This window comes from Emydura macquarii, unplaced genomic scaffold, assembly GCF_026122565.2.
Source record: "Emydura macquarii macquarii isolate MOO-44397 ecotype Brisbane River unplaced genomic scaffold, CSIRO-AGI_Emac_v2 contig_1253, whole genome shotgun sequence".
In the NCBI taxonomy this organism is placed as follows: domain Eukaryota; kingdom Metazoa; phylum Chordata; order Testudines; family Chelidae; genus Emydura; species Emydura macquarii.
In genome coordinates this window covers 19,751,011-19,766,184 of record NW_027131390.1, presented here as the reverse complement: position 1 = coordinate 19,766,184, position 15,174 = coordinate 19,751,011, and positions in this window count along the sequence as shown.

The following is a 15,174-nucleotide window of genomic DNA, read 5'->3' as shown; positions in this document are numbered from 1 at the left end:
CCTGAAGGAGAGCTTGTGAATGTTAAGTGAACTACAAGGGTGTAAGGTGATGGCTGTATTGGTGTTATTTTGTTGTACTGACAGTGGTCACCATTGAAAAACAAACATCCACCAGCAGTTACCACAGTGATGCTGCAGCCTCCACATACTCATCAAAAGGAACTCGCTGTGGTGTTGCAAATACTAGGGTGTGGTGACTGTAGGTGAAAGATGGTTATTTTTTTTTAATGGTGAACACTGCTTATCCATGGAACACAGAAACATGGAAGTGTGGAAGCCACGGATAGCTTTATTGCCAATTCCTGCCTAATGGCAGTGGAGGAATGGTGTAGAGTAGATTGTACCCTTCCATGCTGCCATCTGCGTAACTATGGTAAGTGCCTCATGACTTGTCAGGGATTAAGAAAGAGGGTGAGCTAACTTTTCAATTAGTCCTATGCTTTGAAAGTCCAATAGTAAAAATGTCAAAACATGTTTACATGCTCTTTGTAATTCCTAAGGGGAAGGAATTTAATTGGGGGGAGGAGGAGAAACACGCCAGAGCCCCAGGTTTGCCATCAAGAAACACAGTCAATTATTCACAGGCTGGTCTCTAGGCAACCTGATGTAATGGAGTGAGCATAGTGTGAAACATGAGCATCCCCTGGGTTTGATGCCTACAGCTGCCACCAGTTCACTGAATGACTTTGGTCAAGATGCTATACCTCTCTATGCCTAACTTTCCCATCTGTAAAGTGGGGACAATGATGCTGATGGTGACAGGGAAACATTAATAAACTAATGTTTGCATGGCTCTTTGGAAGTTTAAAGCAATACATAAGTACTAATGATAGTTACTCATCAGCAGTGCAATGGTAACTGATGGCCAATTTTCTAGAGCAATGCTAGGGTGGTGCTAGCATTATATTATACTAGGATTATTCTCGCTCATACATATACAGAAATTAATCTAGTATGGGGCAAGAATGGGCCAAATCCCTACCATTCACCACAGTGCTATGACAATAGTTTGATTACTACTTTTGTTCACAATGGCATATCTGCAAGAAATCTAAACGCGTGATTATCTAAACCATGATTATTAAAGTGATATCTCAGTGGAATTGGACTGTCATGTCAGGGGAGTTCACTACACTGACCGATCCAATTCTAGAAGCATCAGAGGAATCCTAGACTGAATTGTCCTCTCCCTGACGCTGGCTTTACACTGAACAAGTCCAAATTTACATTAGGCTAAGTAGACAACAAATGAAGGTCACTATTTAAATGTGACATCGAAGATTAGTAAAACAGTCTGATACAGAAAACAAAGCTAAGTGAAAGGTGCTAGAAAAGGGGAGCAAATGTTACATTTCAGTACAGAAAGTGAGATGCTTTGCTCATAATATGTGGGACATCTTGACTCGTCCAGAGATAAGTGCCTGACACAGAAATCTGAAGTGCTGATTTCCTGTGAATAGGACCCACTGAGGTCTGGCACCTGAAAGATGGCCGCTCATTTTGTAGGTGCGATTTCCTGCCTGCAATGGGTTGCACCTTCATTTCTTCTTCCCCTTGTTAACTGCAGGCTAAAATGTCAGGCCGGAACGGGGTAACTACCCTGTTTCAGTTGCACATCAGGTGGGCAGCGACATCTTGTCCTGTGCACCCATAAAATGAGGCCCACTTAAAAAAGCAGGGCCAGATCCTCCACTGATGTAAATCAGCATTGCTCCATTGTCTTCCATGAAGTTATGTTGATTTACATAAGCAGAAGGCTTAGCTCTTCACCCTCAGTTCTTAGCACCAGACAGATTTGTTCAAAGAGTAAATAAACGGTATTATTAAGAGCTATGACTATGAACCGAGCAGTAGAGCTTGCAGTGCCCTGTGAGAGACCTGGATTTTAGTCTAGTCTAGGAGAAAGTTCTAGTTCTGCTTGATTTGAAAAACCTGAAATGTTTCTCCACTAGATTAGAGCCCACACTTGGACTGTGTGGCTTAGAAAATGCATCTTTTAGGCTTCCAGATCTTGGGAACTCCAGTTCATGGAGAGGGCTCTTCTCTATGTTTGTTTAAATTGCTATAAAGAAATGGGAAAACAAGCAGACAGCACTGCTGCCTAAAAATAATGGGCCTGATTCTCATCGACACCAAGGTCACTTTGCACCACCCTGGTGGGGGAAAAGGGACTGAAAGTGGGAATTAGTGGCATTCACTCGAAAGCCCCTTTACTATGCCAGGACAGTGAGTAACCAAGAATCAGATGCAGTCTGCCCTGAAAATCCTTCCAGTGTCAGAATTTTGTGACATCATCAGTTCAGAGCTCTTTGAGTTCCGCCTTGAGTTTAATACACCAAGCATAAACTATCACAGCTCCCACTGTACTGTATTTTAAAGACCTTGTCTTCTCTGTGTTGTAAGCCACCAGTCTCCAGGGTGTATCAAAACACACTGTGCTGCACCAGCGTAAATTGTTCCTGCACTAGGAATCTGCACCAGTGCAACTATACTGCCAGCTAAGGTCCCAGTGCAGGCAAGGCCTTGGGCCTAGACTTTTAAAGGTATTTTGCTGACTAAAGATCCAGACAGGCACCTGTGGGATTTTCAAAAGCACTTAGGTGCTTAACTCCCATTGAAATCGATAGGAGTTAGGCACTAAGTCACTTTTGAAAATCTAACTGGGCACCTCTCTGGATCTTTATGTGCCTAAATACCTTTAAAAATCTATTCCTTATTGCTTAATTTCCATTCTGGCATTGCTGAGCTGCCTTGTGAGATGGCAGAGCTATTTTCCTTTGGGCTTTGCATGCCCTAATAGTAATTTCATGTTGAAAAACAAATATAAATAAACTCAAAAAAAAAAAAAAAAAGAAAGGAAAAAATAATCCTTTCAAATGCTTGAGCAGGAACAATAGGATAGGATCTGCACCCTGGGGAAAGTTAAGGGCTGAAATGGATAGAAGCCAGAGTCGTCTTTGTAGTGCATTGTGAGTCGCACCGGCCACATGCTATAAATACTCTGTTTAGCAATGTTACAGCAGAAGCATGGGTGACCTCTAGGCTCCCTGTTGGGGGGAACAGTCTTCCTGTGCTGTCTTTTGGATACATAAGAATGGCCATACTTGCTCAGACCAATAGTCCATCTAGCTCAGTATCCTGTTTTCCAACGGTGGCCAGTGCCAGGTGCTTCAGAGGGAATGAACAGAATAGAGCAATTATCAAGAGATCCATCCCCTGTCGTCCAGTCCCAGCATCTGGCAGTCAGCAGCGTAGGGACACCAAGAGAATGGGGTTGCAACCCTGACCATCTTGGCTAATAGCCACTGATGGGCCTATCTTCCATGAACTTATCTAGTTATTTTTTTAGCCCAATTATAGTTTGGGCCTTCACAACATCCCCTGGCAACTAGTTCCACAGGTTGACTGTGAATTATGTGAAGAAGTACTTCCTTTTGTTTGTTTTAAACCTGCTTCCTATTAATTTCTTTGGGCGACCCTCTGGTTCTTGTGTTATGTAAAGGGATAAATAACACTTCCTTATTCACATTCCCCACACATTCATGATTTTATAGACCTCCATCATATCTCCCCTTTAGCCATCTCTTTTCCAAGCTGAATGGTCCTGGTCTTTTTAATCTCTCCTCAAACTGTTCCATACCCGTAATCATTTTTGTTGCCCTTCTTTGTACCTTTTCCATTTCTAATGTATATTTTTTGAGATTGGGGGCGGGGGGGAGGCAGAACTGCACACACTACTCATGATATGGCCATACCATGGATTTATATTGTGGGATTATGATATTTACTGTCTTCTTATCTATCTCTTTCCTAATGGTTCCTAACATTCTGTTAGCTTTTTTTGACCACTGCTGCACAATGAGTGGATGTTTTCAGAGGAATATCAACAATGACTCCAAGATCTCTCTTGAGTGGTAACAGATAATTTAGACCATATAATGGATAGTTATTTGAACGCCAACATCAGCTCAAGGTCTAAGCAGAATTAAATATGATTCACTACAATGATTCTTGCACTCACATTAAATTATAATACATCTGTCTTGTGGATTGTAAGATTTGGATTAGAAAGGTATTTCACCACTGGGTGCTTAGGTGCTGAGATAACACAGTGATTGATGGAAAGATCAGTAGATAAGGCATAGGTGCACCCAGCAGCAGGCGGGGATAATGAGGTAGACATGCTTGCATCAACCTTTACTGTCTTCTTGACATCATTTTCAATCTAGCTGCAGGGCTAATTCATTCTCATGACAGTGTCCCTTTCCCCTCCCTGCAACCTTTTTTTTTTTTTTTCTTCAAAAGTGGTTTCAGTGAGAGGTCATAACTGCAGGGATCCAGGAGTGTCTTCCCCTTCCTTTGAACAGGGTCATCCTCTAGGATGAGGTGAGTGTATCCCACAAGGTCAGTTTCCTGTGATCACTGAGGGAAGTAATAGACAATGGTCACCCAGTTCCTTCCTCAGCATCCTCCTCTTTTTCCCTTTTGACATTTAGGCCCTTGCACAAGACTTTCCCCTTACCTGTGAAACGTTCTCCATGGCTGCTACCTTCATTTCTTTGGTTTACTGGTTGAAGTGTCTGGTGATGATGTCGCATTGGTAAGGTGTGATGCAAAGTCATGTCGTAATATGAGCATCCTATAGTTAGGATGGAGTGTCATTGCCTCATGATGTCTTCATGAGGAATGACACACCTGTCAGATTCAGAGTAAATTTATACCTGAATCCAGCCTCTCAAGGTCACTTGGATCTAGGCATTTGTACCTCTGTTCATCACCAAGTATGTAACTACTTAAGAAGTATAGATATTGGATAGTCATTCAACGTCACTGTGTACTGAAACATTCATTCATTACCTACATTTAAATGACTATTTAAGAGCCTAAATAACTTACCAGTGACTGCATTTAATTACTATCTGAGCTGCATAATTGTTTTGTGATAGATGCAATTGCTGGCATTTGGTAACTGAAATGATCCAGAGAAAATAGCAGAATTGTCACGTCTAATTGTTCTATTGCTTTGCAACATGATAATGCTTGCATCCTTCAGCTTATTTTGGGGACTTTTTAATATCCTGGAAATCAAGGGCAAAATTATCCTCTGAGATCTTCGTAGCAGTACTCAGCTATGGTCTTCTGGATATTTATGTGGATGACAAGAATATCCAGAGTTGTAATAGTAAAGAGTAGAAAAAGCTCAGGAGTTGCGGAAGGGATACAAAGCTTCCTGTTTCAGGCAGAATCTAAGTAAGGAGGGGTAGGAAACACCTTTCCCTGTGGGCAGGGATTCTTGTTTCTTCCACTGAAGTTGCTTCTGCTCGTCACTTGTCATAGGCAGGATTTTGGACTAGATGGACCAGTGATTTCTTGTAATCTGGCAATTCCTCTGTTTCAGTGTTCATGTTCGGAGATCCTCATGTTACATGGATAGCATGATACTAAAGCTGAGTACCAACTGTGTGAGGGGAGTTTGATACCAAAGCTGAGTACCATGATACCAAAGCTGAGTATCACCTGTGTGAGTCAAATTGGGGACTATCCTATTAAAACCCCTCTGTCCTGGCATTCAAACTTTGTGACTTTTATAACCTATTCTTGATTTTCCCCTGCCTCTCACTGCATGCTGTTCATTCATGAAACTCTTCCCGTTGTGTTACTGAGGTACACTCTCAAGGTGCCTCTGTCAAACTGGGCAGTAAAGCAATCAGTGAGTTGACACAAGGTTTTAAAATTCACTGAGAGTGTGGAGTTGCTCATCTTTGCAGTGAGCCTGCCTCACTTCTAGCAGCAGTCGCATGAGTGACTCCAGTTTATCCGACAGATGCATCTGAGTGACTCTCTTTCTCCTTTGGCTGCAGGGAAAACGATTCTCCTTCTGTAATTTCATTGTGTTTAGCCATCACATAAACTCTGTGCTCCCTGAAATTGGAAGAAAGTAATGCTTAAATTATATATGAGTGAACAGATTTAGTTGGACTGAAGTCTTGAGTCACATTCTTGTAGACACAGTGGTGGCTCTATCTGTTGGTGCAGTCATCCATCCATCCATCCATCTATTCATATAACATTATGTTGAATTAACAGACAGACAAATGAGGCTCAAGCATTGTGTAAGCTCTGACTTAAAACAACAAAAACCAGGCAGTGCAGGCACTGGACTGCCACTGTACCTTCAGCTTACCCTGTTCTGTGTAAGTATTGCTGCATATGTGCTTCAGGGCTAGTGTGACCTCTTTTGGATTCAAACCACTTAGGTTCCCTCCCGAAGCAAATGTTTAAGAATAAAATAGACTGTTCTCTGGAAAGACCTGAGATTTACAATATTTATAAGATTGACAGTTGCTTGGAGTGGGAATTGGATCCCTCTCCTCTCTGCCCTCCCCCCCCCCACTCCCAATTGCTTAGAGCTCACCCTCCAGGAACACAAGAATTTAATGCCAGATTGTGTTTTTAAGCACAACCCTGAACAAGGGGTGCTTTGTAAGATGTTCCAGCCTAGGACTAGTCCTGTTGTGTTTGCCCCTTGTGCTGGAGGTCAGGAGTAGTAATTTTGTTGCTGGCTAAATACTGGCAGCAAATTATGACACCTGCCATACTGGCTCAACTGTACTGGCTGGCATGTTGGTGTGTGGGTGGAGCTATGGGGTTGCCACAAGGAAAGCTACCGTGCCAAACCTTGATTGGGGGACAGCCTTTCCAGAGTTGAAATAGTTTAAGCACCATGACTGCTCAGTATGTGGCTTCTCTGGTGAGACTGCCTGGAAGAGTTGTTTGCAGTGTTGTTGTAGCCATGTTGGTGCCCGGAGATTAGAGAGATGAGGTGGGTTTCAGAGTATCCGTTCCTCACCAGGAGGTGAGGGGGGAGGCAGGAAAGGAGAGAAAATGGAGAACAAATGATCATGTAACTTTTAAGAGAAACCTGCCTGTTCTAGGAGAACTTATGTAGCTCCAGAGCATAGAGATTCCCACTACACAAAAGAGAGGCGGTAAGAAAAAGCCCGCCAGCTCTTCCATTACTATTAACCACTACCGATAAAATGGGAGGAAGAGCAATTCGAGGACAGAAGAAGAGCTGTGTGTAGCTCTGCAGCTTGTCTCTCTTTCACCAACAGAAGTTGGTCCAATAAAAGATATTACCTCATTGCCCTTGCCTGGAAGAGTGTCGTCTGTTTTGGGTTGAGATCACTACCTCAATTCACATAAGCCACTGGACAGCCTTGGGTAATGCTTTTTGCCCACAATGGGATGGGATATGACCTCGTGACCTTGAGTTAAAGGACTATTTTCTGATCCCCTGCCCATCCAGTGTACCTCTGTCCCTTTGCTAATGAGCCTTTAAACTTCCTCTGCAATGTTTTTCAGAGTGTGTAAAATAATGGCTAAAATTCAATGGTTTCTTCCTATGGGCGCTTGCTCCTCTTTCTCTCTCCTCAGGGAACCAGTTCCGGAAACCCTTAATAGTGCTTGCCGCAAGCCTAGTGATCATTTTACCAGCTGTTTCACCTAATTCTTCACTCCTCCCCACTTAAAAAAACCTAAAAATAAAGCTATGTCCAGTGTCTCGTACAGCTTGGCTCAAGTTTGTCAAAAAATAATTTGTCTCTTCCTGCAAAGAAACCCGAGTCTGCATTTATGTGGGGCCCTGAGAAGAAAAAGACACTTGCAAGAATTCACCCTGGAGAGGGCTTTTTTTATGTTGTAGCGAGGACAAATTGAAATCTCAGGTGAAGCAGACTTGGTGGGCGTTGGACTCTGGCCTGCCTCCTGTCTGCCCTTTCTGCCCCAGCTCCACCTCTCTCTGTCTGAATTTGTGGATCAAAAAACCCAGCCAGGTTTTATGGTAGATCTTTTAGAGAGGCAGCACGAGAGACTGGAGATGTGTGCGGGGTCCTAAACGCTGAGAGAAGTCATGAGTTCTCGCTATTTATTTGACCTAAATACATTGAGGTAACTGTACCATGAAAGAGAGCATTTCCTGACTTTATAGAGCTAAACATCTGTTTCCTCCCATTTTTTCGGTGGCGGTACGTAGGAACGGAAGAGCTGGCGGGCTTTTCTTTCCTCCTCTCTTTTGTGTAGTGGGAGTCTCTGTGCTGTGGAGCTAAATAAGTTTTCCTAGAACAGACAGGTTTCTCTCAAGGGTTACATGATCATTTGTTCTCCATTTTCTCTCCTTCCTGCCTCCCCCCTCCTCTTCTGGTGAGGAACGGATACTCTGAAGCCCAGGCAGGACTTCCTTAGCTTAGGCCTTGCCTCCTGGCAAGCTCAGCTGTATGCCCTGTCTCCCATCATCCACTCCCCCTACCCCGACAAAACAATGGACCAAATGCTCCTTGTTGTTTGTTATTTTATATTCCACAGAGGAAGAGCTGAATGGAAACGTGTGTCCCCAGGGCGCCTAGTGCGTTCCGTATCTGACTACAGTCTTTCAAGAGGCAGGATTACTCAGTGCAAGATCACAAATTCATTAGTTTGAAATAATATATACTTAAGAGACAGCTGTTTCACTGACAGATCCTTTTAAAAGTGACTGATGAGTCTGCAGTTAAAAGTGCCAATAGTTTTGCTGATGAGATCATGACTCTGGTCGGCACTGAAGAACAAACACATCAAAAGGGGACTGAGAGAGCCTATTTAATCCCTATCAGGGGTAAAAACCTTGTTTTGGTCAGAAAATAACATGACACGACTCGAAGACACACAGCATGTTGATCTGTCGAGGAAGTTGGTTCTGCTTTTACATTGTCACTTTAAAAACAAATATATGCGCAGAATTAACCATCGATTATAGTCACAGGTTTAACAACCGAGGAGAGAAATCACATGTTAAACAACTGGGTCTGAGAAGCAGAACCAAATTGGGACTGTAAACATTTTGGGTTAGGGACTATGGGTGCTATAGGACTGGTAACGTGTTTCCATTTGTGGGTGGAACTGGAGAGAACAAAGGAGCACAAAATGAAAAATGATCATAGGAATTAGCTGGGGTGTGGGCGAAATGTGTATGTGAAGGTGGGGGATGGGAAGAGGGTTTCCTATTTTATCCAAACTCCTTTACATGTTTCTATTGCTCTGGGGGTGCTGCCAAAGAAGGGGGTCATTTGTTAAAGCCAATCGTGACAATCCAGCGCAACACGTAAGGCTCTGTCTTGCCTTTAAGGCCTAGTTCTGCATTGTGAGCACTGCAAAGTTGCCCCAGCTCGGAGGCACTCACAGATCAGTTTTCTATGCATGCTAGGGGTCACTGGTGCAGAATTGGATATATTAAAACTGCAGCCTTTGGATACTTTCTTAAATTGAGTGATGTCCCATGAAAACAGGATCATTCCATGGCCTTGGGGGAAAAAAACCTTCCTCTGTCTTCTAACCGTTTGTCATTACAAAATAAGTATAGTCATTCCCAGTTGAGAAGAAGAGTAAGTGCATTCTTCTTTACCTGCTGGGGCAGGAGATACCCCCTCTCTCCCATAACAAGGCAGGCCTGACCTCATCCCATCTCTCTGATAAAGCAGTTGGTGCAAGCCTCATGGCCCCGGGGTTGCTTTGCATTCCTCAGCTATGATAGTGCAGAGATGGACTGTCATTTGGCCTAGCTACTGTTGGAGGAACTGCTCTAGTTTAATGACTGCAAGCCCACCTCCATGGCCATGGACATGTTACATTCTGTTATTGGCTTACTCTTAAGATGCAGGCTCAGTTTTCATACACTACTAAGTAATCTTGCAGTGAGATGGTCTCTGTAGAGGATAGTCTCCTCTCCACATAGGCATGGAAGTCCCACAGCAGGAGGCACAGGTGATTCAGAGGCTGTGTGTGTGTGGGCCATAGTATAGCAGTTGTTCAGCTGGTCTGTGACATTATTGACAGAGTCAGGATGGGTTATCGCAGGATAAAAACAATGTTTTGCTCTTATATAGTGTATTTAATTGCGAAAGAGCTCAAGAAACTTTACAAATTACTCATTTGGGAGCCCCCCGTTACCCACCACTGAAGTGCAGTCACCTCTGGGGTGCTACGCAGCAGCTGATTTTTTGATAGGCATAACATAATTTCCATGCCATACTGTGGAAAGGGATCTGGGGGTCATAGTGGACCACAAGCTAAATATGAGTCAACAGTGTAACACTGTTGCAAAAAAAGCAAACATGATTCTGGGATGTATTAGCAGGAGTGTTGTAAGTAAGACATGAGTAGTAATTCTTCCGTTGTATTCTGCGCTGATTAGGCCTCAACTGGAGTATTGTGTCCAGTTCTGGGTGCTACATTTCAGGAAAGATGTGGACAAATTGGAGAAAGTCCAAAGAAGAGCAACAGAAATGATTAAAGGTCTAGAAAATATGACCTATGATGGAAGATTGAAAGAATTGGGTTTGTTTAGCCTGGAGAAGAGAAGACTGAAAGGGGATTTACCAGCTTTCAAGTACATAAAAGATTGTTACAAGGAGGAGGGAGAAAATTTGTTCTTCTTAACCTCTGAGGACAGGACAAGAAGCAATGGGCTTAAACGGCAGGAAGGGAGGTTTAGGTTGGACATTAGGAAAAACTTCCTAACTGTCAGGGTGGTTAATCACTGGAATAAATTGCCTGAGGAGGTTGTGAAATCTCCATCACTGGAGATTTTTAAGAGCAGGTTAGACAAACACCTGTCGGAGATGGTCTAGATATTACTTAGTCCTGCCATGAGTGCAGAGGACTGGACTAGATGACCTCTCGAGGTCCCTTCCAGCCCTATGATTCTGTGCCCATGTTAGAATTTAGCCAGGATACCAGGATTATCTTCCTATTATTTCAAAGAGTCTTTAATTATCATAAGCAGTCAGGACTTTGTGTTTACTTTTCTCCCTGAAGACTGTTCCCTTCTAATGTCATGGTTTGCATTGGTTCAGTACTGACGTAGAGGCATGAGGGCCATCTCAGGAACAGCTCACACATGTAGCATGTGGGGTTTTTTGTGGGAGTCTCCCATCCAACTTCTGACCATATTTGATCCTACTTAGCTTGTGAGAATTGATGAGATCACCTAGCCCAAAAGGCATGGCTGGAAAATAACCAGAAGGGTTCTTCAGTCTAGGCAAGACTTCTCCCAGTATTACTGCCATTAACTTCCTAACCGAAGTCCTCTTCGTTGTCTGCTTTGATGGTGCCTTGGCCGCTTCCCTTGGGAGTCTGTTCTACTGCCCTGTTGATCTTACTGGGTGAAATTTATCTCTGCACAGAGAGCTACCGTGAGGCCTTTGCAGTGCCTACGCCCTATTTTGAGGGCAGTAGTGGAATGTAAGTGGTGTACAGGCCTCAGGCTGGCTCTCTGCACTAGTGAATTTCATCCACTTCAAAGAACTTTAACCTAACATCTGCCCCCAAACTTTTACGTCCTTATCTTCTTCCATTCGGTGGAGGTATAGTTCAGGTGGAGTTTAATGTTCTTATGGTTTTGAAAGTCCTTCAAAAATATTAAACTATGAAAAGCTTCTGCAGATTCCGGTTCCAGACAGAGGATCTAAAAGTTAAGCATTTTATCCTGGCTTTTTTTATTTCTTCTCCAGCTACAGGCAGCTTTACAGCATCAAATGCTTAATAAAAATACTTTTGGTCCTTGCCCGGGGCTGTTATGACATAAAATATTGTGCCGAAAATGTGTTCTGCCAGCCTTGCAGTCATTCCAAATTGTCAGATATTCAGTGAAAGGTTTTTTCCTCCATTTCTGAAATCTCTTGATAGAATCAAATCCAGCCTGGGCCAGAAGATCCTTTAAATCAGAGCTGCTTCGTCAACCAATCACTTTCCAGGATTCCTCAGTATGCTGGAGCACTGGATTTTCCTAAGGCTGAGAGTGACTCTTAGGAAAGATAGGGACAGTTTGGCTGGCTGGGGAGCGAGTAACCAGATAAAGCAGTATTCCCTGAACAGGGGTTGTGAAGCACTTCTGAGATCTGAGGAGAACTGATTAATCACTCTGGCCTGATCTAAGGCCCATTAAGTCTAAGTGAGTCTCTCTGTTGACTTCAGTGGACATTGGATTGAGGCCAGGGTGCTATCTCTCCTCCTTGTCTTCATTTACTAAGTCACATTAAAAGAAACAAAAATATACATTCGATATCCCTGTAGCTGCCTCAGGGATGTTCTGTGATTGTGGATGGTGTATGGAGGGGAGGGGTATAAGACTATTTCTTGATGTGGGTCATGCTAACAAAAAGCGTGGACCAATCCACTATGACATGGAGAAGTTTGTGTAACTCTAACAAAGTGATTTTGATGGGGGTTATATTTGCTCCTAATTTTTTTTTTTTTTTTTTTTTTTTTTTTTTTTTAAAGAAAGAATGATTCAGAGAATACCCTGAGCTATGAGGGGAAAGGGTTTGTGTTAATTTATACTATTGTGAGGGGAATCTTGCTCAAGGGCTTTCCTCACTAGAAAATTATATCAAATTAGAACACTACTTTTGAGTTGTGCTATCTAACACCATAGTGACCACAATTTTTGCAGTCAGGGTCGTCCGGGACCGGTGAAGTTTAACAATATGTCAGCAGGCTGTGGGTAAGTCATAGTGATACCAGAGTTTACCTAAAAGCAGCTGACACAATGCTGGACATGGCTTATTTCAGTCTACAGTGACTGCAAAGTTGTGGTCAACATCATGTTAGCTCCCACAACTCCTCAAGGTTGTGTTCTAACTTGATGTAATTCTCCAGTGAAGATAAATCCCTAGCACCAGGTAAAGTTCCAGAAGTTTGTAGGTCTAAGCCTTGTTCAGATGGATCCAAAAGCTTAGGGGCCGAAATCTGTTCTCAGTTACCCCAGTATCATTGCAGAGCTGTTCACTGACCTTGATGAAACGGGCACTTGTTCATGCTTACAGCAGATCTTTAATATCAAGTAAAGCAAGCAGCAAATTGGGAGTCCCATGTATTCTGCAACCTGCAAATTGAGCCTATTTCCATTTCCTTCTTTGGTGCTGGACCCTAAGTGATTCGGTGCAATCTCTCACTCCCCCAGCCACCACTGAGGAGAATTCTCTTCCTCTCTTCTATTCCTGCAGGCTGACTCCCTATGACCAAATTTATTATGAGCTTCTTACCTGTGGTAGTACCTGGGGCTGCTCTTCAAGTGACTGTGGGATAGGTATCTATGCAGCTATTGCAGCTTATTATAGGAGAGATGCACTCTGAGCTCTCTTGAGGAGATGTTGCTTTTGGTCTTTCCTGTTTGGTTGTTTCCATTGTTCTTTCAGATGGAAAGGCTTCTTGTTTTAGAGCCCAGTTTTCTCATCAGATTTCTTGTGTTGGTTTCCACACACCAAGAATAACCATATACTTTCTGTTCGAATGACACATAGAAAAAAAATAAAGTTTCCAGTAGAGAACAGAGGATGCATGTGTCCCTTCTCTGCAGCAAGCGCTATCATTTCTTCCCCCTAGTTGACTAGTAGGTTTAGACATCTGGCTAATAAATGTATGTAAAAGTATTTCCAGACTGCTCTGTTCAAAATGTACTTAAAAACCATCCTTTTTACTGTGAACTAGGATTATGACTAACGCTTTGTCTCTCATTCCTGTAGCCCTTCCTCCCCACATGTTTATGCTTGGAACTGGACTTTTTTATGCTATTACAGCTCTTAAAATGCTAGAAGCAGCATCGTTTATTGGATAGGGTCCTGAATTGGGGGTATGTCTTGGACTGCAATCAGAGGTGTGACTGCAGCATATGTAGTCATACCATCTAGCTCAGATAACCATGGCAATGAAGCAGCAGCAGCATGTGTTGTACAAGCCCTTCTGGGTCCCTCGATATGTATTCCAGCAGCTTCCCTGTGCTGCCACATCCACTGCTATTGTTATTCGAGCTAGCTAGAGTAAGATTAGATTGTGTAGCAGTCATACCTCTGATTTCAGTGCAGATCTCCCTGAGTTCTCTTCCTGGCTTGAAAACTGACTTGTGTGACCTTAGACAAATCACTTCACTACTGGGATTCTTTTTTTCCTGCCACCCTTTGTCTGGTCTATTTAAATGGTAGATTCTTTGGGACAGGGATTGATTGCTATGTCGTGCTTGTACGGTGCCTAGCACGATGGGTTCCTAATCTCAGCTGTGGCCTCTGGGCACCGCTGAAATTAAACTACTATTATTTTGATCCTATTGAAATCAATAGGAGGTTAGTCCATTTGTAGCTTCCTCTTCTTTTCCTCTGCCTGATCTTCGTGTAATTCTTGCCTGTCGAGCATTTTTAGATGCTTGGAGAACATATAAACACGTAAGAACATATAAATTCAACTGGATTGAGCAAAAATAATTTTTTCCAGTTGGATTGAAAGCCTGGGAGGACTGAGGTGCAGGTGGGCTCCCACACAAACCCAGGTACTTTAATAATAGGACAGAGTTGGCTGCCAAACATACAGGTTCCTCTTTAGAGGGGGATTGAGTTTCATGTACACAAAGAAGGCAGCCAGCAGTTGCCAAGCGCTCGCAGCATGGGAGATGAGATTTGAGTATAAAAAGTCCAACACGCTTAATTGGTGAGAGACTGACAAAAATAAATTGGGTCTCTCGCATCAAATATATGATAGCATCCTGTTGACCGCTTAAACCTTCCCCGGATCTGCAGCCCGCAGTGGGGGAATCTGCTGAAACTGTATTGTTGCTGTTGTGTGGGTGATTGCAAATGTGGTTACAAATTGAGCTTTTATTTCTTAAGTTTTAAAATGGTTTATAAATAGACGAACCTCCTGCTCCAGCATGAGAAGAGCCATTGCTGAGCCTCAACTCTGAGAATAAATAGTTTGGATCCATTCAGTTTTTGGCTTCTTTACTGAAACTGCCAACAAAAGTGCCTTTTTCGTATTTGGTTTTTTGGGATGTGGCCCCTGTGAACTCAGGGGAGACCACCATGCTCATTTCATGTAGGCCACGTTAACAACATTTTCTTTTACTAGTAATTCAATCAGGATTTGAACTGGTGACTTAGGCCTTGTGTACACTAGCGCTTATGCCAGCAAAACTTTCGTCGCTCAGGGGTGTGAAAAAAAACACTCCCCTGAGCGACATAAGTTTTGCTGGCATACAGGTTGTGTAGCCACGTTATGTCAGTGGGAGAGAGCTCTCCCGCCAACATTAAAAAACCAACCTAAATGAGCGGTGGTAGCTATGTCGGTTGGAGAGGTCTCCCGCCGACATAG